At 44.1% G+C, this 23,055-nt stretch overlaps 1 protein-coding gene and 1 long non-coding RNA gene across 5 annotated transcripts in view; one reads left to right on the forward strand and one right to left on the reverse strand.

Annotated features, from left to right (window-relative positions):
* Window positions 1–23,055, reverse strand: part of ZBTB38 (zinc finger and BTB domain containing 38) — a 180,112-nt gene that overhangs the window by 64,658 nt on the left and 92,399 nt on the right. Inside the window, exons 1-2 of one of the 3 annotated variants that reach the window (XM_069213943.1) lie at window positions 9,057–9,143; window positions 8,505–8,622 (exon numbers count right to left, since the gene is read on the reverse strand). The exons of 1 other annotated variant lie outside the window; for it this stretch is intronic. The gene's annotated coding sequence lies outside the window, so the exon portion shown is untranslated. Of the gene's footprint in view, window positions 1–8,504; window positions 8,623–9,056; window positions 9,190–23,055 lie in introns of those variants that run through there. One more of the 3 variants, XM_069213941.1, reaches the window with a different exon arrangement.
* Window positions 9,052–23,055, forward strand: part of LOC138265849 (uncharacterized) — a 156,288-nt gene continuing 142,284 nt past the window's right edge. For both annotated transcript variants that reach the window (XR_011199434.1, XR_011199435.1), the window contains exon 1: window positions 9,052–9,166. This is a non-coding gene — a long non-coding RNA (uncharacterized lncRNA). The remainder of the gene's footprint in view (window positions 9,167–23,055) is intronic.

Genomic DNA, 23,055 nt, shown 5'->3' on the forward strand with positions numbered 1-23,055 from the left:
TTACTGGCCAATAGGACACCAAGTCCTTTCCCACCTGATCATGACTTTCTGCAACGTGTAGCAACTAGCTATGCCAGGATGGACTATTCTGCCCTCTCCCACTATGGCAGAAACCCTCTCTCAGTGGGTGGAGCTTGGTAGCCCACCTTAGAGGCCAGCCCGTCTACCAGAGCAGCCCCTATGGTGTGTGCTTTAAAGGCGACCTCCCCTTTGAATCTCGACCTTTGAGCTCTCACTTGTGTGGTTTCGCGTCAAGGACCTGTGACACCTCTTCCAATGGCAGGCCTCTACTTTTTTTCCTTTCCTGTGAGTCATTCACAGTTCTCGCCAGAAGGGTAGAAGGCTATCTTGTGGCCAGCATCTGCAAATGGCCACTGGAAGAATTGGGAAACAGAGTGGTAACATTCTAGAATTTGTGTTATTTTAAAGTTACATTAAAGTTGACTTAGGTACCATATCTGGATAAAATGTAACAATTACTTTGATGCCTTGAAGTACCTACTTCAGTAGTCTCATTCAGAAGATAGCACACTTGTCAGGGTTTAACCCAATGCTTGCAAATGAGGTTACTAGCCTTTCCACAGTAAAAATGGCAATTTGGGTTTTTCTGTTAGTACACATAAAAATACATGGCCTAACTTTTAATATACAACCCCCTACCTTAGGACTAAATATGGATGTTGTAGGGGTGACACAGCCTAACTTTTAATATATAGCTCCCTACCTTAGGAATAAATATGCATGCTGTAGGGGTGCCATATATATTACAAACATTTGCAATGCAATAGGTCTCGCATCTGTGAGAGTTAGAGCTGTTGGTGTTGGAAATAACAATGCCTTTTACCTATGTGTTTTGGTTTGGAGTGTAGTGCGTGTATGACAGGTGCCACATCAACCCTCCAAGGCCTGTCACCGCAGGAGAAAAAAAACACAACAAGGCCGCCATCTTGGGAGTGTTTTTGCCTCTTTCCTACAAAGTGGCTGTGATACCATAGAGCTGCAACTCTTTCTAGTGTGCCTACCTAAAATTTACAGCACCAAACAAGCCACAAAGAGGCACCTTCATGGCATTTAACATGGAGAAAGAGGGGGCTCAAAAGAGTTAGAAGCAAAGAATACAGTGGCGCAGCCACATATTTCTGTGTGTTAAACTTTTAAAGGAATTATTCCTCTACATTGGCAATACCAGCCTAACTTTTTAAAACATTGACTGTATTCAAAGAGAATAACAGAAGAGACAGCTTAACTGAACAGGAGGCTTCAAATGTGTGCAGATTGGTGAAACAGAGCTTCTGTGGTAGATAGGCCGGCAGGATAGGTTTCAGAGGTGTGACATCTGTGACCTTGGGTCAGTGTTTTAAATGGAAATACAGAAAGGCTGGAACTCTGTGTTCATTTAAAGCACAGCCTTGGGTTAATAGTCTCATTACAGCCCTCGGCTCAGGACTGGACTCTGCAGAACAGATACGTGTACCTGAATCTACTGGGCCTTGACGGTGCGTTTTTGGTGCATATACTTGTGCACTGGCTGATGGTTTTGAAGTGAGAATTATCTTTGTTGAGGTGGCTACACAAAATTTGAAGTCTTAGCCTTGCCAAATGGACCACTCAGAGTAGAGCGGGAAGCCTGGGTTTGGACAATCAAGTGTTTCTTTGCCTAGACCAGTGGTGCCCAGTGAGGCTCCTACAGGGCTCGTTCATTTTCCTTTTTTTTCGGGCTATGAAAAGGATTCAAATGTATGTTTTTCATGGGAATACAAGATAGGTCCAGAACCATGTCAGAATTTATTGATACCCACATAAATTACGTAAAAATAATATATGGAACTTATTTACACTGTGGTTACCTGGTAAGCCTGGCATGGATCCTGCCTTCCCAACCCTTCAATGTGTCTTTTATAATGACCTAAAATAAAGTGTTCTAATAACCTCAATGTGTACCTATAATATGTATATTGCACATAAGAACCACAACATAACAATGAAATAAACAGCTGCTGGGCAGCACACTCCTTCCTGGGTCACCTTGTGTTCTATAAATAGGCAAGTCACTCTATCAGCTAGAGAGGTCACCGATGTCTCTCCTCTCTGAGTGAAAAGAATGACAACAGAGGACCAAAGCGATCATTTCCAGCAAGTACAAAAACCTACAGGTTAAAATATTTGAAGAGAAAGTACTTCAGGCCCATAAGAATTATGAAGTGAAAAGTTACCCAGCCTGAAGATAGTATGAAGCAGCCATGGCTTTGTAGCCCGAGCCGCAGATGACTGTTTCAAAATGCAAAGACATACAACTAGTAAATTAGGCCAAACTTCTGTGTACAGAAGCAAACAGACTGTCTGACCAAATCTTACCGGCTTCAATGTAAATGGCAAGTTAGAATTACAGAAGCGAAACAGTGACATAAATATTCACAGGGAGGAGGGGGCATGGGGCTGCCACCTGGCCTGAAGTCATGGCTCCTCCAGTTATGTTCTACGCTTGTGTGTGGTTTTTTTAATCATACACAAGGGGCCACATTCACTAAGAAAACCTATAGTCTTAAGTATAAATCCTACATCAAGGTGGAGATTTTGTTTTCCTGTTCTGATTTTGGAATTCTCAAAGAAATCCAGAAGTAATCCTGGGAGCCTGCAACAGTCACAACTTTTCAGCAGTACTCACAATTGTAAGCAGCTACACATCCATAACTCCACCTAGAAAACAATTTCATGTGAGAAAAAAATGATTACTAAGATATTTACCTTTTCTAACTTTTACCACCATTTTCCAATGGGAAAATGTTTTTCCTGGTGGAGAAGCCACATCTCCTGCAGCTCCACAAATGTTAGGGATGTTTCCCCTCATTCTGTTACTGAGAAATGATTTACTCCGGTCTGTAACAACAGTCTCTAAACTTTTCCAGCCTGAGAACGTTCGTGTGTAGTTACCAATTCATACATTTGTCAGTGTGCAGAAACTCTCTATGGCATCCCCACCGTGGAATGCACACTCCACACCCATGAGAGCAGATTTACGTCAACCTAATGTTACATCCTACAGGTGTTATATTATCTGCATGTAAATTGAGTTATAAGCTCAAATTCATATTCCACTTTTGTAAATCAAGCCACTTACACACGTAAGTTGAACTGGAACATGGAAATGACTGTGAATCGGACAATGAGGGCTATGGAGCACATAAGCCAACTTCCTGCTTCCCAGGAAATCATTTGACAAGTAAATCTCATGGTGCCCAATTAGGCGCAGAGGAAAGGTTTGCATTCAAAACATACCTGCAGACCAGCATGTGTACATTGATCAAGCCAAGGGTGGCCAGTGTCCACGTCACTGTTGTGGCACTGTATACAGCAGTGGTGGTGTCTTGTGTTATATCACACTGATGCTTAGTCTCCTTTCCGTTTTTGAAACAGTTTGGTTGTGTGGTGCAGCGACAAATGAGAAATCACACAGACCTTTTCCTTCTGGCAAGCAGCTATGTGGGAATTGTAATACAATATTCTGAGACATGGTGAGGCACATTCCGCTCCATAGTTTTTAGCTTATCTGTGCCATTACAGGCTGGGACAAACCCTGTGAGAATTAATTTGGCCCACCCATTCAATGGACGTTCTGTTGGAACAGCTGGTCCTGGCAGCCATGCAATTTTCAGCTCCTCAGGCAAAATAGAACTGTGCCAATGGTGCAGTTCCCATATAGGTTTTTAAGGTAAATTGGCAATAATTTTACCTAACCACTAGGTGACTCCATAAGGCACCTTCCTTTCACCCCAGGGCTTGGTTAGACCACATAACCCTCTGAAATGGAACTTGTGCATCCTAAAATGCAACAAATATAAAGCATACAGCATTAGTGTACTTTTAGTGTGTAGTCGTAGAACACACAATGAAAATAAGCTAAGGTAGTCGTGTCCCTCTCAGCAAGTGACTTCGCTCTGACCTCTCTTAAAGTCAAAGAAGATGTCCAGAAATGGTTTGGTCACCTGACAGGAATATTTGTGTATTGAAGATACCATCAACTGCTGCTCTGAAACAGAGAAATGTTGTTGTGCTCCTCAGAGCAGATGTGTCCAAGTCTGTGAAACATAAATAGATGTTGCGCCAGCCACAAATTCTTAGTGACTCACAAGTTATAAATAGGAATCATGTATTACTTTAGAGAAAATACTAACTCTTGTGTTGGAAACCTAGACTGCATCATATATACGTAGTGTAGTAATAAAGATGCATTTCTCCTCATAACCCCATCACACAACTAATGTAATAACAATAATAATAAAAGTATAACAAAAATGGATGTAGACCACATTAACATGCAGTTTCTCCTCCTGGTGCATGTTAGTAAGAAGAAGAGCAACTGGAATGATGCAGTTCTGTGACTGGAATCTTCTGCAGAGAGGCAGATCCTTTGCAGAGGTCATCTGGTTACTTTTTAGTTGCTGACACTTGTGGTCAAGAGTTAAACTGGTACTAATAAGGAGGAATCTTTGCTCAGATGGTATTGATGTGTGTTAAATGACAAAACATCAAAATAATGTTGCCATTGAATGTGCAGCATCATTTGTACTTTCTAGCGACATAATTCAGGCACCTCTGCCACACACTTTTGCCCGCCATTTACTGCATAATCCCAGTGGCCCTGATAATAGGTAATCTGAAGAGCAGAAACAGATACACAGCACATGAGGCAGGCAAATACACATGTTTAAGCATTTATTACCATGTAAATCAGTGCAGAAGGTAGAGGATCAGTATGGCATTGTCCCACCAGAAGCGTGATTTTATCACCTCATTCCCCGAGTAGATTATTTTTTCCAGCCTACATACAAAATCTTGAGGAACCACATGGCATCACACACAAAACAATGAAAAGAGATAACTCCAGGACAAGGAAATGACCAGGAGACAGACACAAGATAAAACATATATATTGTCTTTCCACCATTTGTTTATCACACTTTTGCCTTTTGTATGCCGTCATCTGAAGCTGTGGCACCCCTTGCCCTGAGTTCTGAACATTTTCACTAAATGGGATAGTGGTGGCCTGGACTCAGTTCAGTGATGGCTGGTCTCTTCCATGCAGTGATGGTGTGATAGATCATTCAAAGGCTCAGGTGGTATTACCCTGGATGATGAAAAGCCAAGCTAGCCCTTCCTGTGACAGGGCCTGTGTGGGTTATTTGAGGTGGGGACTCTTCAAACAGGAGCAGTGCTAATCGAACACATGTTTTTTAGACAGTTCTTCCAGAATTGGCATCTGCAAGGTCACAGTAGCTGTGAGGGAACTGTCAAAGCCATGGCACCAGTGAATTCTCAAAGAAGGACGTGATGCAGTTCGCTCCACTTTTGTGCCCTATGATACACTGCTCCTCTCATTGTGTCACCCTTGTGCTAGGTTCTTTGCACTACCAGGCTAGCAAAATGGATGCCTCCATTAACTGAACTCTATTTGAAGAGGCCCAATTAACATTCAAAGGCTAGATGCTTTTTGTTATCAAGCTGGAGATCGTGAAGTGCTTAGGTCTGGAGTAACAACTCCTTTTCCACCATTTTCGAGACAACACCTTTTGCCATCTTTTTGCCTGAACTAACCTATGTGCTTTGTTGGTGACCCTGCGGAGGTGATCAAAAGCACATGCTATCACCTAGTAATAAGCTCTACTTGTCAGTTGGTTAATGCACCCACTGCAGAGTTCTTGACAGAACGAGATGTCACAGATTACAATCCTGACATAGCTTTTTCACCTCTTCATCTCTGCAAGGACAATGCAAATGAATTATAACGATTTTCTTAAGAATGGCACCTGCTTTGCAGGACTCTGAAATGGCAGGACCTATATATCCAAGCGCTATATTTCAATAAATTAAATTAGGCTTTCTATCGAGTGGGTACTAAATTGACTATTTGTAGAGGCCTAATTTACATCCAAAGGCTAGATGTTTTTTTGCTATCAAGCTTGAGGCTGTGAAGTGCTTGGGTCTGGAGTCATGACTCCTTTTCTGCCATAAAACTGCAAAAAATAATTTACAAAAAAAAGAACCCACAGGCATCCCAAAGAAACAGCAAGATGCCTGAAAGCAATGATGAGAAAGAAACAACAACATACCGCATTAGCGTGAAGCAAAAGGAAAAAATAGTGCACCACACTAAGGTACATTCCCTGATTATGCAATAATCCATGTAACAAGGTCAGTCTCCAAGGCAGTAACAAAACAACCTCAAGGTGGGACAAACGTAAAGCATTCACCAACAAAATCAGGGATTTTTGAAAGGCAGGCCCAGGAACGAATGAAAGTGATGGTCGTGGTTAAAGCCCACAGAATAGATTACAACATGTTTAGAAGAGCCACGCTCGCACGCTACTACGCTCAACTTAAAAATGGGAGGTTTGGGCGTTGCCATTAGTTTAAATGGCAAAGTTGAGTTAAAAGTTTTAAACTGTTCTACCACTCTGCAGCAGCAACCTGTGAGACCTTTTTATTTTTACTTTGTCACACTCAGGGTGGCATAATGTGTGCTGCAGCCCTGAAGTGACATTTTAACTCACAGGCCTAGGGCACCCCTGATACCATATACTATGAACTTATAAGTAAGTTAAGTCATGCCAATTGTGTATAACTGAATCAAACATACACTTTTATGGGTCAGAGCACTGGCACTGAGGTGTGGTTAGCAGGCCTTAATGCACCCTCAGAGTTGAAAAATCAGCAGCTTTAGTTCAAAACTTTGGGGGTGATCATGCAAAAAGAGGCATTTCCTTGTACCAATAGATTGGTTTGTAGGTCTGAAAGTGTAAAGGCTGAAATTATGACTCTGTTGTTGAAAGTGGGTACTGTCTTGGAAGGAGCTCACACTGCTTGCTGATAACTGTCAGTCCCACGCAGCGGGCCATGGGGCAACTAGTGGTTACTGGATCTCAGCCATGGAGGCTGGGGTGATTTGACTCCGATGTTTCAGGATCCATCCTACCAATGCTCTACAAACTGGGCCCAGGACAATCCCATCAGCATGTAATTCTTAGAGGTAGTGAAGGCAAACAGCCACAGGCTTTTCTAGGAGGTAGTGTGGGGATTCATCAAGCCCAGAAAGCAAAAAAAATCACCCTGCAGCACAATAATTGATTGACCAAACCAGTGCTGGACTTTTAGTTGTTAACAAAATACTTGAATACACTCATAACAAAATACCACATACTACAATATAGTAGGTACGAATATCTACTGGCACAAGCCACTGTACCCATGGTTCAAAGTCTGCTTTCTTTCACCTTTCCCGAACTATGTTTGAGATATGGTATGGCTGGCTCCAGGCAAAGGTGCAGTCTTACTCCCCGTGCTTAGAGTCTGTGTACTCAAATTACAGTCTAAGATCCAGGTTGTAAATCTCACCAGTGCGAGTCCTTATCTCATGCCTGTCATTGTGGGGGACCCCAGCAAACCTCTGCCCCCTTCTCTCTCCCCTGGGTGAAAGACATGCTGATTGTGAATTTGTTACCACGTGAGTCCTGTCCATGGAAGCAATAGGGGCAGAGGCTGCTACCCAAAGTCTGGCTGGTGGACAGGCTTCAGCACTGCTGGTGGTCTCCAGCCACTTTTCCGGGTCAGGGGTCAAGGGGCTGCCAAAGGCACTTCTCAAAGTAGAAGTGCAGCTCTGACACCACCCAGGGTGATGGGACAACAACTTGGTCCTCAAAGGTCAGACCAGCCATCACTGTGGTTCACTCTGCATCGGCCGCACTTCCAGTCCTGCAGTGGCACAGTACACTTTGGGCACAAATGTTCAGGGAATAATCAGAACAGTCTGGGCATACTTCAGCAGTGATATGGTGCAGCCACATCAGCAAGAGACTACCACTCTGATCCGGGAGCACGCACATCTTGCAAGCCTCTCTGGGCGGAAGGACCCTAAGCTTTTGGGTCAGCTGCTTTTCCTTGCCTTGATAGTTAGCACTTCCTGCAGAGTCAGCACTCATCTTCCATTTTCTTGGGAGGCCAGTCTGCCTTCAGGTACTTCAGGACAGAGACACAGTTATTCTTTCAAGGACGGACTGGGTGATGTCCACTCAACTCTAGGAAGCGGACTGTCAAGCAGACACCAGCTCTGGTTACACAGCTGTCCTCTAGGTACTCTACACAGCATCCCCTTGATTGGTCAAAGAGAACTTGAAACAGAAACACGTGGGTCAGAAGCTCCCACTTCTATATAAATAGTGGTGAGCTTTTTGCACCTGGTTCGACAGCCATTTTGAACAGTGACCAAGAATACAGGCAAAAGACTGATCTTCACTCCTTCAAAGATTTTACTTTGAAGCATAATGCAAAGAAGAAAAAAACTTTGAAATGGGAGAGCTACTCAAGTTCCAGCAAGCAACAAATAAACCAGTGCTAGATGAAGTAATCACGACACCGATTACGTTGTATCTGTTCTGTTTATAAGGGAAACTGGCCCTCCTGTTGATCATATCCCATGACAGCCGTTTGCATTTCTGACACCGGCGCTTTACCTGTTTAATGTGCGCGTATAGTCTGCACAGCTTCTGAATGAAAGGTGCATGTTCTCAAACACATCTGCAGCTCAGATCCAAGAGCTACATAATGATGAGGTAAGAAGCTAGACTCACCCTGGAAAAAAGCAAAAAAATTGACGAACTTAACATGCGCACTGTCTGAATTCAAGAGAGCCTGGCAAAATATGTGGAATGCCTCTTTTGTTTCTCAATTTATTGTACAAGGAGATGTGGATAAATTATTCTAATAGTTACGTAACTTTGTTTCATGTTTAAATAATAACTCACGCATGGTTATTTATTATTTTTCGAACTACAAGTTTAAATATTTACATAAAAAAATACAGACGAGAAATACGTAACACATTGTATCGTGAATGTTAATAAATGGGCTTACGCTATGAAACAGAAAAAAATGGGCACATGCGTCATCTCTTTCCTCATTTATTTGTACAGCGCATCTCGCATTCCAACATGGCCACGAAATTCTGTAGCAGCTGCCTACAGCCTCCCCGTGGGACTAGTCCGTTTTCCCTCTCTAAAGCATACCTGTACCCTGCAGTCTGATGCGCTGCGCTTCGTCCGTTTTCGTCGGCCGCGGAGTTGCTGCTGGAGCGATCAGCCGTCTCACAAACATGGATACAATGTGCTCGAAGGAGGTCAGGCAAAGGGCAGCTTGCACACTCAAATACTTATTTAGGGGCGTGAACTGTCTTTTCCTATTTCCTTTTCTCGCGGCCGTGGATTGGCAAAATCTGACCCGGAATCGGTGTTAAGGTTACGGATCCACTGCCGGAGTGCCGGTCTTGTGCATTAGGTGTCATCTGGCAATAACAACTCGCTGGTTTGTTGTGTTCCTTGCCGATATGTGCATTGTTTTAGGTATATACGCACTGGTAGTATTGTACATACATGCTGACACAATAGTAAACATACTGTAATTGCAAGGAAGACAGCTGAATTTAACTTCAAATACAATTTATTTTATTTTTTTTTTGTTTTTTTTACTTTTTTTTTTTTATTCCTAACGTAGCACTTTTTCCATAGGGCGTCCGAGTAGTTTTTCGCCTTTCAAATTCAAAATCTTCCCCTTTAACGTTCCCTTATTAAGTTTCATCAGATTTGACCTCATGAAATGTAACAGGATATGCAGCCTTAAAAGCACGCAGTAATTAACAGGTGCATCAACAGTCACACACATTGTAGTTCTGATCCCCGTGCAATCCGCTGGTTTGTGCAGGGTTTGGAATCATGCAGACAACGCACAATGTGGGCCTAAATGTCTTAAAGGTTTGTAGTGGTAAAGTGTCCAAAACCACTGTGTTAAGTTGTATTTAAATCCCAAAACGTTTGTACTAATGTTTCATCCCTATCATACTCCAAAATGCATTATTTCTCCTAAGATCCCAAAAATGTCAAGGTGAAAGCAGCCAGCTACCTTGAATGGTCTTTGAATTATTCCAGTACTGACCAGTTTTCTGACATAATTTTCTTTAACATTCAGAATATAGCATTATTTTTGCGAAGCCTACTTCTGTTGTAAACCGTTCTTTAAATCCAATTTAATTTTGGTCACTGTCACTGAATAATGTGGTTTCAATATGCAATAGTGACTTTGGGGGTCATTACGACCCTGGCGGCTGGCGGTAACACCGCCAACAGGCTGGCGGTGTTTCGCCAGTGTATTATGACCATGGCGCATCAGCCGCGGCCATACCGCCGGCCCCTCCACTATACTGCTAGGCTTCTGCCAGGAGGTCATAATCCCCAGGGCAGGTGGTAAACACCACCATGGAAAGGCTGGCGGTAAGGGGGACTCGGGTGCCCCGGGGGCGCCAGCACTACCCATGCACTTGGCATGGGCAGCGCTGGGGCCCCCAGGCACAGCCCCATTGCACATTTCACTGCCCAAATTTCGGGCAGTGAAATGCGCGACGGGTACTGCTGCACCCGCTGCACATCAACATTGCCGCCGGCTTTATCATGAGCCGGCTGCAATGTTGATGTGACATTTCCGCTGGGCCAGTGGAAGGAAATGCTGTTTCCGTCCGCTGGCCCAGCGGAAATGTCATAATAGGGAGCCACCAATACCGCCAGCACTGGCGGTATTGTGGCTCCTGCAGTGGTCTTTTTGCAAGACCGCCAAAGTGGTAATGAGGGCCTAAATGTCCTCCAAAATACTGTTGAATCCTGCAAATGTAGGTGCATTATTTAATGTGTAATGTGTTTATTAACCTAATAATTCATGTTTAAATCCTTTTCCAATACATCACTTAATATATGTTCTGTTATGGTTAAGATGTTGCTCACCATTTGGACTGACACACAAATGTTTAGTACTCACAAACGATCGGATACCAATGGTCTATTCTGTAATAATTGACACTTGGCCAAGTTGCAGAGGTCTATATGTGGTTTAGACATCCATTCTTTTAAACATTGGCAAATCTAGCTAATTCTGAACTTGCCTAAGAATAGAAAGTTTGGTATCTTGAGTGATTAGTTGTTTTAATGTATGTATGCTAAATCCCCCAATTTCTTTCCACACAGTTAAGCCAGTAAGATCGATCAGCGACTTAATGCTTGTCAGCGACATTGACTGTGTGCACAAGCAAACACAGTACTTACTGTAGGCAGGGATACTGGACAAAGGTCATGGCCTCCGGCTATGCGTCCCTTGCAGGGGTACAGTATATAGGGCATGTCTTAAGTGCATGAGCAGGGAATAAACATTTTGTAATTTATGCAAGAATAATTTTCAATTCTAGTAAGGACACAGATGTGAGGATTATGCTACTCTAATTTTAATTGACAAATTAGCAGCCAATTACAATAAAGAAAAACTTTAAATTACATATCCCATGAACACCAAGTCCCATCAATGGTCACATGCTCCAGTCACTGTTAAGCCAGTCCTTTAAGTCAGACACAACCATTTTGAATTCTCTTTCTTTGCAACCATAGCTGAAAACCATCCACTTAAAGCAGAACTTCAGAACTATACCCAGGCCAAAAGCCAAGGTAAGAAGCATTTGAAGTCTGTGAACGGGAAAGACATCAACTGGAAGTGCTCCTGGAAGGAAGCTATCTTTTCCACAACTGATGTGCGACTCATCCGTATAACCGGACCTCTTCCGGCCTTATGCAGTGGATCATCCCATGTTGGAAAGAACGTCCAAATTCAGGTATGCTTCTGGTCGCTTCATGTAAAATCCAAAAAAGAAGCAATAAATTCTGTCCCATGAGGTATAATAAACTTACAAATCATCAGTAACAGGGTGGGTAAACCAGATAACATAATCACTAATATTTCTTGTCAAATTTTTAATAAACACAGTGAAAAAATGTATTTACAAAAAGCCAAGGCGGGATCATCCTCGCCTCAGTGTCCTTAATAGAATTGAAAATTCTTATTGTGTAAACTAGAAACAAAATGTATTCTGTGTCAGGACCGGAGGCTCCAATTATGCTCATCAAAGCTGTGCCACCACCACTGATGCAATATCCACATAGGTTTATAATAAAAAGTTTTAAAAGTTGACTCATACGACTAGTCCACTGCTTTGAGAATATCATCCCATTGAGAGTGCAAGGTGAAAGATGCTGATGCCATCGATCCTCTAGCTTAGTGAGGTCTAAAAACCGAAGTGTCACTACCCGCATCTGTCAAGAGCCAATGCATCCACCGGGCCAACGTGGCTGCCACCACAAGTATGTAAGGGTTTCGCAATGGAATGAACACTTGGCCTCAAGGATCTAGCTCAAACTCACTGGTAGGAGCTTTGTTAGCCTTGAGGCATTGCACAACACATAATTTTGCATGATCAGGAAATGCCGGCTATGATACAAACCTGAAATTTGACTTTGTCCATCTGGAAATTGAGAAAACAGCCTCCTTCCATAGGGGAAAACACTCTGACTGAGAGATCAAGGGCACGAACATCCGAAACATTTTACAGGATATCAAAAGAGCAACATTGTAAATTTAGCCAAAAGGTGTTTGCAGGAAAGCTGTTTATTGTCTGGCCATCTGTCCAGGAAGTTGAGGACAATATTCACACTCCATAAGGTTGAATAGTATGCAGGGGTTTACACATTTGAATACCCAACAGAAGCTTGCATTCCACTAGGTGCCGTCCAACTCGTTTCCCGTCAACTGGAAGATTACCAACAGAGAGAGCAGACCTGAAATTATTAATCGATCTGTAAGCCAAACCTGAAGCCTCAAAGGACAATAAGAAATTGAGCACCAGGCAGACATCTTCCCCAAAGGGATCACCATTCCATTTGTCACACCGATTATCCCATCTTCTCCATGCCGAAGCATAGCATTTGTTGGTGCTAGAACAGCAGGCCTGCTTGATGTAGAAAGAAGTGTGTTGCAAAATCCCTGGTAAACTTCATCTCTCCCTGAAACCCCCCAAGCAATTAACCTGAGTTGTCAAAGAAAGGATCAGGGGTGAAGCTGGCACACTGGGTCCAGCAACAGGTTCTGGTGGAAAGGGATCAATATTGGAAAAGCACAAAACAGTTCTAACACCACAGGAACCATGGTTGAGCTTTCCAGAGTGTAGTCACCACAATGATCTCTGCTCCACTTTCTGATGAGGCACCTGAGATAGAACTCAGGGGGTCATGATAAATGGAGGGATTGCGTACCCCAGCCAAAGAGGCCAATTGTTTAGTGAAGCATCAGTTGCCTTGGCCTACAGGCCCGGCTGGAAACTGAAGAAGAGTGGAATCTGATGACTGAGATGGGAGGCAAGCAGATCCCCTGTGCAAGGCCCTCACATGCAGTTGAGGCTGTAGAAGATCTTCAGACAAAGTATTCAATCGCTGTAATCCATGAAGTAAAGAGAGTGCTAATCTGCCACCGTATAATTCTGTCCTGGGATATACTCTGTTATGAAGAAAGTTTGTTGCAGGAGGCAAAAGTGCTGAAATGGTTTGGAAATCTCTGCCAAAAGTCAAGACTGCATCCTGCCAGTTTGCTGACATAGGGAATACTGAGATGTTGTCCATCCTCAGCAGGATACAACAATCCGTCTTCGAGGTGGAAAAACTCCTTATGGCAAAGGAACCGCAAAAAGTTTCATACTGTTGATATTGAGATTTAATTCCTTCCCTGGAGACCGGGCCGCACCTCTATTCCCAGCCCCATTTGCTGGCATCCAATTCTAAAATGACATTCGGGCAACTGCCAAAGATTACCTTGCCATTCCAGGAGGGAAACGCCCTCAACGCCGACTCCTAAACAACAAAGTCCTGGTTAACGAAAGCGGAACAACGCTTTCGTTAACCACGACTTCGTTGTTTTGTGCCTTAACCACGCATGTGCTGAACAACAAACAAGTCGGGGTTTTAGTTTTTGGGGCGGGGGTGGGGGGTCAGGGTATTTTCTTGTTTAGGGGCAGGGGTGGGGGGGTTGGGTTTTAGTTTTTGTGGTGGGGGTTGGGTATTTTCTGGTTTAGGGGCGGGGGTTGGTGTTTTAGGGGTGGGTTGGGGGTCGGGTAATTTTAGGGGCGGGGTTGGGGGTTTAGGGGCAGGGTGGGGGGCTCGGAGTAGTTTTAGGGGTGGGGGTTGGGGTACTTTAGGTTTCAGGGATGGGGTTGGGGTTGTTTTAGGTATTGGGGTAGGGTGGGGGTCAGTTTTAGGGGTGTGGGGGTTGGGGTTTTAGGTTTTAGGGGTGGGTTGGGGGGTCGGGTAATTTTAGGGGTGCAGTGGGGGGTTGGGGGGTTTAGGTTTAGGGGCAGGGTGGGGGCTCGGAGTAGTTTTAGTGGTGGGGGTATGAAGGCATCAGACAGTTTTTCAAAAGCTTCAGAGTGGGGCCATCTATTTATTTTTGATTTAGCCTTACTGGGTATTGTAGGCGGAGCGGGGTTTGCCTCTGATGAGATGAGAGGGGGAATCCAATCCTGTTGGCGGTCGAAGACTTGAAAGTGCTGAGTAAAAGGCCCCAGAGCCCTAACCAGAGTCCAATGCATCTACAAGATCCTGACCAGGGAGCCTTGAATGTCCTCTTGGTAGTATTCCATGTCTGCCTTGAATGGGTCATCCTTGGCCATGACAGTAGCAAGGAGAGGATCAATCACTGATCAGCGAAGTGCTGTAGTTGAGTAATACTCATGGGAGTGTAGAACCCCAACAGGCGAGTAGTAGATATTTCAAGTGTGGAGGGAGGCAGGGCCTGAGAAATTATTATTACATCCATGGGCACATTCTGATGCACGAGGACATCAAATGAGGAGCAATGAGGGCTAATGAAGTTAATTCGTAGTAGCGGTAAGAGGCACTGCTACACGCGTCCAACTCCAAAAGCTGCGCATCTCTGAGTCGTGGTGCAGCCAAGCGCATGTGCATGTGCTGGCCCTCTGAGGCAATTGAAATAGAAATGGGACTATGGCTGTTGTAATGACAGCCGTGTCCCGCTCCCACTCCACAAATGTAAACAGCAGCAAGGAGATTGCTGATGGTCGCAAGGCCGTAACCTCTCCCCTATGAGGGGAAAAAAAGGAAAGGTTAATGCTAGACAGGTGGTACCTCTATAAAGCACAGTAAGTGTGCCCCCCATCAGCACACAATTATAAGCCAGTTACTCACAATGGGAGTTACAAACAATAACCAACATAAATGCAAATCAATTATTCATTAAATTATTAAACAACGTAGCATGCATCAAGAGTCAGACTAACACATTTTAGTGCTGGTGTCTGCATCACAGCTCCAAAATGCATTAGTCATGCATGATTACAGTTTCTGTGACTTTGTTCAATAAGGTGGTGCAATTAAAAACAAAAGCCAGTCTGCTCGGGCTTTGCACTGCTGCTGCCTTGGCATGCCACTATGGGCAATTGACTCCTTGTTGGATGGCCTGGCCTGGTGTGGAGTCGTATTGCTATGGTCACAGTGCCCTACAGTTGATTCCTTGTTTATTCATATCATTCCCCACAGTGCAGCATCATCTTTTTTTTTTCTTTAAAAAAAAAAAACACACACAAAAAACTAAGTGAGCTGGATGCAGTAAGGCTCGGCCTCTCTGGCCAATTGGGTACGATGACTGCCTCCAAAAATAAACAAACAGTAACTGCTGGAACCACCTTTATGTGTATCTGATGCTTTCTGTTGTTGTTTCAGTCACACTCCACAGTGATTGGCCAGGTTGCAGCTTGGATCGCTACTCTTTCCTGCAGGTCGAGACAAGTAGGTGCTCTGCTGCAACCCCTCACAGAATGTGTCTGCTGTGGAGGCCGTAGAGTGCGCAGCACTACAGGCATGGTGCTGGTTGTTTAGGGAGAGCATAATAGCAAGGCTCTAACCTTAGTCCTGGGCCCTAGGCTCTCCCGGATTTTTCACATATGCTGACCCCTGCAGAGAGGCACCGTAATGAGCCTGAGGGCAAGGTGTCCATCTCAAATGCTGGCTCGTTCTACCTTTACCTTCTCCTTCCGAGTAGAATACTTTAAGAGAGAAGGAAAAGAGAAATCCAAGAGCAAGTAGGTGGAGAAGAACAGAGAAGGAGTGGCAGAAACTTGAGATATGAAATGAATAGAAATATTGAGCTAGAGGGTTTGAAGAGTGTACAAATGAATGAGGGGAGGAGAGGCAAGGTGAAGAAAGGTGTGGGGAAATTATGGTGTTTACCTTTGGGTCTGTCAACACAGTTTTGAACTTGGCCTGCTCTCACCGCCTGGCATGGGTGCAGGGGGTCCAAGGAGAGGGGTGTCCCTGTGTATTCCTGCAGGCACACACTTAACTGTCAACAGAGCCCCAGCCTGTACACCAGTTACAGTCGGGGCTGCTGATAGGACTATGATGATCAAGCCAGAGGCCATGAAAGAGACACTGACACTGGTTACCACTGAGCCTAGTGCAGTACCAGAGCAGTGTACAGCAAATAGGCAAGCAGTGCCAGGCCTGTGAGTACCAGACCACAGTGAGTAGCAGCCATCTGAAGCCTATGACTAGCAGCACGACCAGTGAGCTCAGTGGCCCACCTGCCCAAGAACACGGTGGCCAAAGACGGAGACAGTCTCTGGAGGACTTTTGGTGTCACAGGTGACCAGCAACAGAGCAGTCCACTGAAGATGAATGCAAAGGGTGCCGATGTCCATCAAAAATATGGCTCTACTTAAAGGACAACATATTCTATATCTATTTTGTTGGTCTTTTTTAATTTTCAGGTATCTGCACATAAAATAACCTGAAAGATAATCATGCAAATTAAAGAAATGCACTTTTTTGTTTTATGTTTACTTAATGCAGTCTCCTCAGATGGTGTGTGTGTGTGTTTACGTGCGTTACCAGAGAAAAACAGAATTGAACCCTGGTTGGTGCGTTGGGGAATACTGACTTCTGTAGTCAGAGTGCTACGAGGGCCAAGCCTGCGACTGAAAGCACTGTGAATATGCAATGATCTTCTTAGTAAGGGTCTGCGGGGTAGTAACCTTCAATATCAGGAGGATTTGCAGCAGTTTCGGAGGTTTTCAGAGCTTCCCGTTGTGCAAGAGGTTGTAATTTCTTGTATTTATTTCCTAACATTAACTTTGTTGCCTGGTTTTACTCTCAATAAAAGGTCCCTCTAGGTGTCACACATTTAGCAGTTGAATTTCACTAAGCAACACTGAAACCATGGAAATGTCAAACATACTCAGTCTGAAAGCTTGGCAGCTACGTAAGATACATTTCGTCGTAGACTTGATTAATAAGGCAGAAATGGCTGCGCAGCAGCAAAGAAAGAGGATTCAAAATGGTATTGTCTGCCCTTAAAGGACTGGCATAACAGTGATTGGAGTATGTGACTATTGATGGGACATTGTGTTCATGTAGTTTAAAGTTTTTGTTAATTGTAATTGGTTGTTGTTAATTTATGCAGTAAAGAGAGAGAAGTGTAATCTGAGCCTCCGGTCCTGACATAGAATTGAGTGAAGGTGAGCAAACATGATATGTTTTTACTTGCATTTGTTTTTGTGGTTTTGGATCATACCCAGTTTCTTCAACTGAAATTTCATGGGCTACATATTACATGTTTGCTATTATTATTTCACAAATAGTATTGCGTTCAAAACCTGTGTTTCAAGGGAATTATATCATACCTATGAATCATTTTTTACATAATTTGTGATAATTACTTTATACCACACTGAAATTCGAATTTTAATCTATGACAAGGCCAGTTATCACTATAGAATAATACTGTAAGCTACAGTATTGTCTAGTATTGATTCCAGCATGTATTTTTCTGTTTCAGAAAATACGGAATAGAATAAAGCATAACAGGTAATCTGGTGGGGATTCTGGTGACATTTATGAACCTATGGCCTCGTAGTTTATAAGCACATCATCAGAACCCCTAAATACGAGTATGGGGCCTTAATTGACATCTACAGTGTATACATACACATTTGTTTTATAGTGGCTTAGTAGCACTGCTGTGGCCCAAGTTATGCTGAAACATACAAAAAGGGTGAATGGAGTGCTTGACTTAATCTCAGCCACTAGTAGTTACTGGTGCCGTCATCGCAGCCCATTGCTGCCATATGCAAATCGGTCTTAATCCTGCTCCATTCAGAAGAGTACAGCCTAAACTGCCAGGCCAGTTCCTCCATAAGCCAGAATACGTGTAACTGGATACCTGTTTCTCCCTGATTGGGACTCCTTAGTTGGGTGTAGTTTGGTTCCAGTGTCAAAAGGAGCACCAACCCACATCTGGACATACTTAGGGCATCACACTAAAGTATACAAAAAAGTGATGGATGGAAAGCTTGAATTAATCACACCACTCCTAATTACTCTGTGCTGCATCACAGTCCATCATTATTGTGCACACCATGCCACCTCAGTTTAGAACCAGCCATATGCAAATCAATCTTGACCCTGCTGCAGTGGGAATAGACCAGCCTGATCTGCCAGGCCGTATAGGTATCCTACAATAGACAGGTACACAGCTTGGTCAATGAGATTAGGGGGTGTGAGCTTCAGATTTCCCAACAGTCATGCTGGGATATCATGCTAAAGCACATTAAATTAGAAGAAGGTAGGTTAGGAGGCTTAAGGGGTGGTAGAAAGAGAAAGGAGGGTGGATTGTTAGGGGCACTTAAAAGACAACACTTTCAAACTAATAAACATTTTTAAGGCCTTCAAAACAGAGACGAGGGAGTGTGTGTGTTTTTGTCACTGTGGGCATGTAAAAATCCTTGGTGAAATTTGTCATACACTTCATCATACCCAACTGAAAGCACTTTTACCCATCTATTTACTACAGAACACATTTTTTAGTGGGGTATAACACCTAAAGCACCTCCCGTGAAGCTATGGCCATTACAGTGGAAGAGGAGTTATAGCCCAGTGGCGAGAATGCTGAATTCATTTTTAGAAGATGTGCGTTCTGTTTACTTCATCTCAATTTCAAGTTGTGAAATCCTTCGAAAATCAGTTTCTAGTTTTGAGTCTCTGTCCTTATTTGCAAAAATTAGAAGCAACTAGAAATAAACACTTTTAAATGATTGGGCATTTGCAAGGAAGATTATTGGTCCCAGAATGTTACCAGCGATTGTCGGGAAAATGGGAGCAGGTGGGGGGGGGCGGGGCAACTTCACACCAGAGGTGATGAGAAAATGTAATCATGCCCAAATCTACTATACCTTTAACTAATTTTTTGAAAAGTAATTAATATATGCCATAGCTTGAATAGAGGTAGGACCCTAAATGGTGGCAGAGCTCTATTGAGAAGTGTAATTCTCCTTTAACTAGATTTATTTGCTTGGCATTTAACTATTATAATAATTGGACCTCTATGATATTCCTCTTTTTTTCCGCTTGTTCCAATTGTCCAGATTTGGAAATGGAGATTTTGCTGGCTTGCATTTCCTGTGGGGACAACATATACCCAGTGGCGGTTGGTGGACTTGGAAAGTGGTGGGGCGAAAAAAAATGCCTTTGATCCAAGCTTTTTTTTTTGCAGCATTATATAGCGCGAACACGACCCAAAGGTATTGGAGCACTTCACATGAGCACTAGTTACCTTACATAAAGACACATCAATTTTGGTAGGCACAGGGACATTAATTGGTGTGCCCAGAATCACAGGATGTTGAGTCGATGCTGAGACTCGAATCTGGTTCCCCAGCTCCATAGTTGTCAGCTTTGCCAGTAACGCCACCTCATCTCCCCAAGTTAATAGGTGAAGTAAATAAGCCCAAGTCATTGAAAGAGATTCAGGGGCTCTATCTTCTAGAGATAAATCTGAGGCAATCATTGCATTTTATAGCTTCAGTTGCACATAAATCATCCCAACATCCCATGTGTTCTGAAGGGATAATAACAGAGGCTGCTGTGAGACAGGTTCACACCAGCGACACAAACCTAACCAGTCCTGCAGCTGCTCCTATGCTGTTTTCACCATTAGAGAAGTGTGGAGGTAATTTGTTTTTGTATAATTAACATGTAATTCTCATTTCCATTTGCTGTGTGCAAAAATATAAAATGCACACATTCTGTTTTCTGTGCTCAAGCAAATTAACGCACTTTGTGTCATTACATCAACTAAAAAAAATAGCACCTTATTTAGCGATAAGTGGTCTTTATTGTTAAATGCACTTCATAGTTAATGCGCTAGGTTAAGGGCAAAACAACTACAGGCTTACTTAATTACTGTAGACGTTCGTTTTGATCTCAGATATAATGTGAATCCCAAGAAATGCCTCTAGCCGATTCATAGCAAAGCACCTCTCAACTTCTCAAATTATTAAAATATCAAATCAACTTACAAAAAGACTAGTCCGCCGCAAGGGTTATTTGACATCAAGTGATCACTTGGCCAAGTCACACCACCAGTAAAGAACATGTTCAGCTAACGAGGCAGGAACACTGAAGTCAAATTAATTACCTTTTGAAGAAGGGCAAGGATTTGCCTATTCATATTCGAAATAATCAATTTCTTAAAAAAACTACTGTTGAACTTTTCTTTTAATCTTAGTTAACCAAAGGTTGCATAACTCTACTGTGCATCACAATTCACAACACAAATCTGACACAATGCATGCTGCGTCACAAATCACAACTATCAATTATATCCACTGCCTGTAAGGTGGAAACTGTAAAAAGTAGAGGACATGAGAACTGTCAGTCTGTGAGTTGGGTATGGTAAAAGTGCAGTTTTACAGAGGGACATGAGAGCTGTCAGCCGTGATGAATACTGCGTCTGGAGACAATGCTGTTTGTCACTGTGGTTTGTGTGTGCTGACATACTTATGCTTCACTGAATCTCAGTATCGTGCAACTGGCAGACTGTAAGTTTGGTCTGCACTGTGTAGATAGTGCTTTTCTGAAAGAGCTGTGGTGAAACTTCATGTGCAGCAAGTGCTATTTCACTAAGAGGTTTAGGAGCTGTAAACTGGAGAGCCTAGTGCACAGCACTGCTTTCTTAAAGATGTATAAGCCGACAATCAGTACATGCGCTTTGCGTGTGCTATGACTGCTGTCTAGATGAGAGACGCAACTTGTTTGCTAGTGCACTGAGTGTGCAGACATTGCCCTGCCTCACAGAGGTACTAAAGAACTGTCAGCCCATGCGCTGTGTGGTGCACGTGTAACAGAGCAGCTCGTTGCCATCCCTCATCCACGGGAGACAAACCTGCCTGTCAGCCAGAGGAAGCTTTTAAACTACCTTTCGGTTAAACCCTGACAATGACATCACTCCAAGGAGCCTGCTGTGGTCTCTGGTACAGTGATTACATAAAATGCACACAGCTGCCCGCGGATTGTCAGGGATTTACAGAGGACGATGCAGTGCTTATTTATTTCCTCTGTTTGGCCAGGCTAGTAGGCTACTTGCAGTAAGAGTTTATATTTCAAATAAAGGGCCCGATCATAAGAATACCTCGAACTGTAACCATGCGGGGCATTAACCAACTGCCCCACAGGCCCCTGCCCCCACCACATTTTCAACAATGCCAGCCAAATCATCGCTCCCCAGCTCCGCGCCGTCATCAACAGCTCATTCAACACCACAACCTTCCCAGACGTTTGGAAGCACGCCGAAGTCAATGCGCTCCTCAAAAAACCCAAAGCAGACCTGAAAGACCTCACGAACATCCGTCCCATCTATCTTCTCCCCTTCCCCGCAAAGTTCGCTGAGAAGATAGTCAACGGCCAACTGTCTCACTTCTTAGAAGAAAACAACATACTCAATGCCCCCTCGTCTGGATTCCGCAAGAACCACAGCACTGAGACCGCCCTCATCGCCTACACAGATGACATCAGGACCAGAGATCGCCCTCATCCTCCTAGACCTCTCCGCAGCTTTCGACATTGTATGCCAACAGACCCTTCGCACACGCCTTTTTGATGCCGGGAATTCGACACAAGGCCCTGGACTGGCTCACCTCCTTCCTCGCCGAAAGAACCCAAAGAGTTCGCCTCCCTCCCTTCCCGTCTCCAGCCACCAAGATCATCTGCGGGGTCCCCCAAGGATCCTCCCTCAGCCCCACCCTCTTCAACATCTACATGGTCCCCCTCACCAACATCCTCCGCCCCACGGAATCACCATCATTTCTTATGTAGATGACACCCAGCTCATCATCTCCCTCACCAGGAACCCAGCCACCGCCAAGATAAACCTGCACGCTGGACTCCTCGACATCGCCAAATGGATGACAGCAAGCCACCTCAAACTTAACTCAAACAAAACAGAAATCATCATCTTCGGCCCCAACAAGACAGCATGGGACGACTCCTGGTGGCTCACCACCCTCGGACCTCCCTCAACACCCACCACTCACACACGCAACCTTGGCATCGTTCTAGACTCATCCTTCTCCATGGCCCAGCAAATCAACACCATATCGTCCTCCTGCTTCAGCACCCTTCACATGCTACGCAAGACTTTCAAATGGATTCCGTTAGAAACAAGGAGAACGGTCACCCATGCCCTCATAAGCAGCAGACAGGACTACGGCAACGCCCTCTACACAGGGACCACAGCCCAACTTCAAAGAAAACTCCAGCAAATTCAAAACGGGCCCGAACGTCTCATCCTCAACCTCACTCGCCACTAACACATATCCACCCACCTCAGATCCCTACACTGGCTGCCCATCAGCAAAAGGATCATCTTCAAAGTCCTTGTCCACGCTCACAAAGCCCTCCACGACATTGGACCGGCCTACCTCATTGAACGAGTAAACTTCCACATATCAACTCGACAGCTCTGCTCTGCTGACCTCGCCCTCGCTACAGTCCCCCGCATCCAACGCACCACCTCCGGCGGCAGATCCTTCTCCCACCTCGCCTCCAAGACCTGGAACTCTCTCCCCACCAACCTACGCAAGACCCAGGACCTCCTAACGTTCAGAAAGCACCTCAAGACATAGCTTTTTCAGCAGTAACCGGCAAGCCACAGCGCCTTGAGGCCCTAACGAGTGAGTAATGCGCTTAAGAACTTTTTTGATTGATTGATTGATTGATTGAATTGGACATTAACTTCACGAAAGGAGTAATGATTGTGCCGTAGGCCGATAACTGACAGTATCAATAGCTGCACCAAGGTGTC

The sequence above is a fragment of the Pleurodeles waltl genome, chromosome 11 (genome assembly GCF_031143425.1).
Source record: "Pleurodeles waltl isolate 20211129_DDA chromosome 11, aPleWal1.hap1.20221129, whole genome shotgun sequence".
NCBI classification, from domain to species: domain Eukaryota; kingdom Metazoa; phylum Chordata; class Amphibia; order Caudata; family Salamandridae; genus Pleurodeles; species Pleurodeles waltl.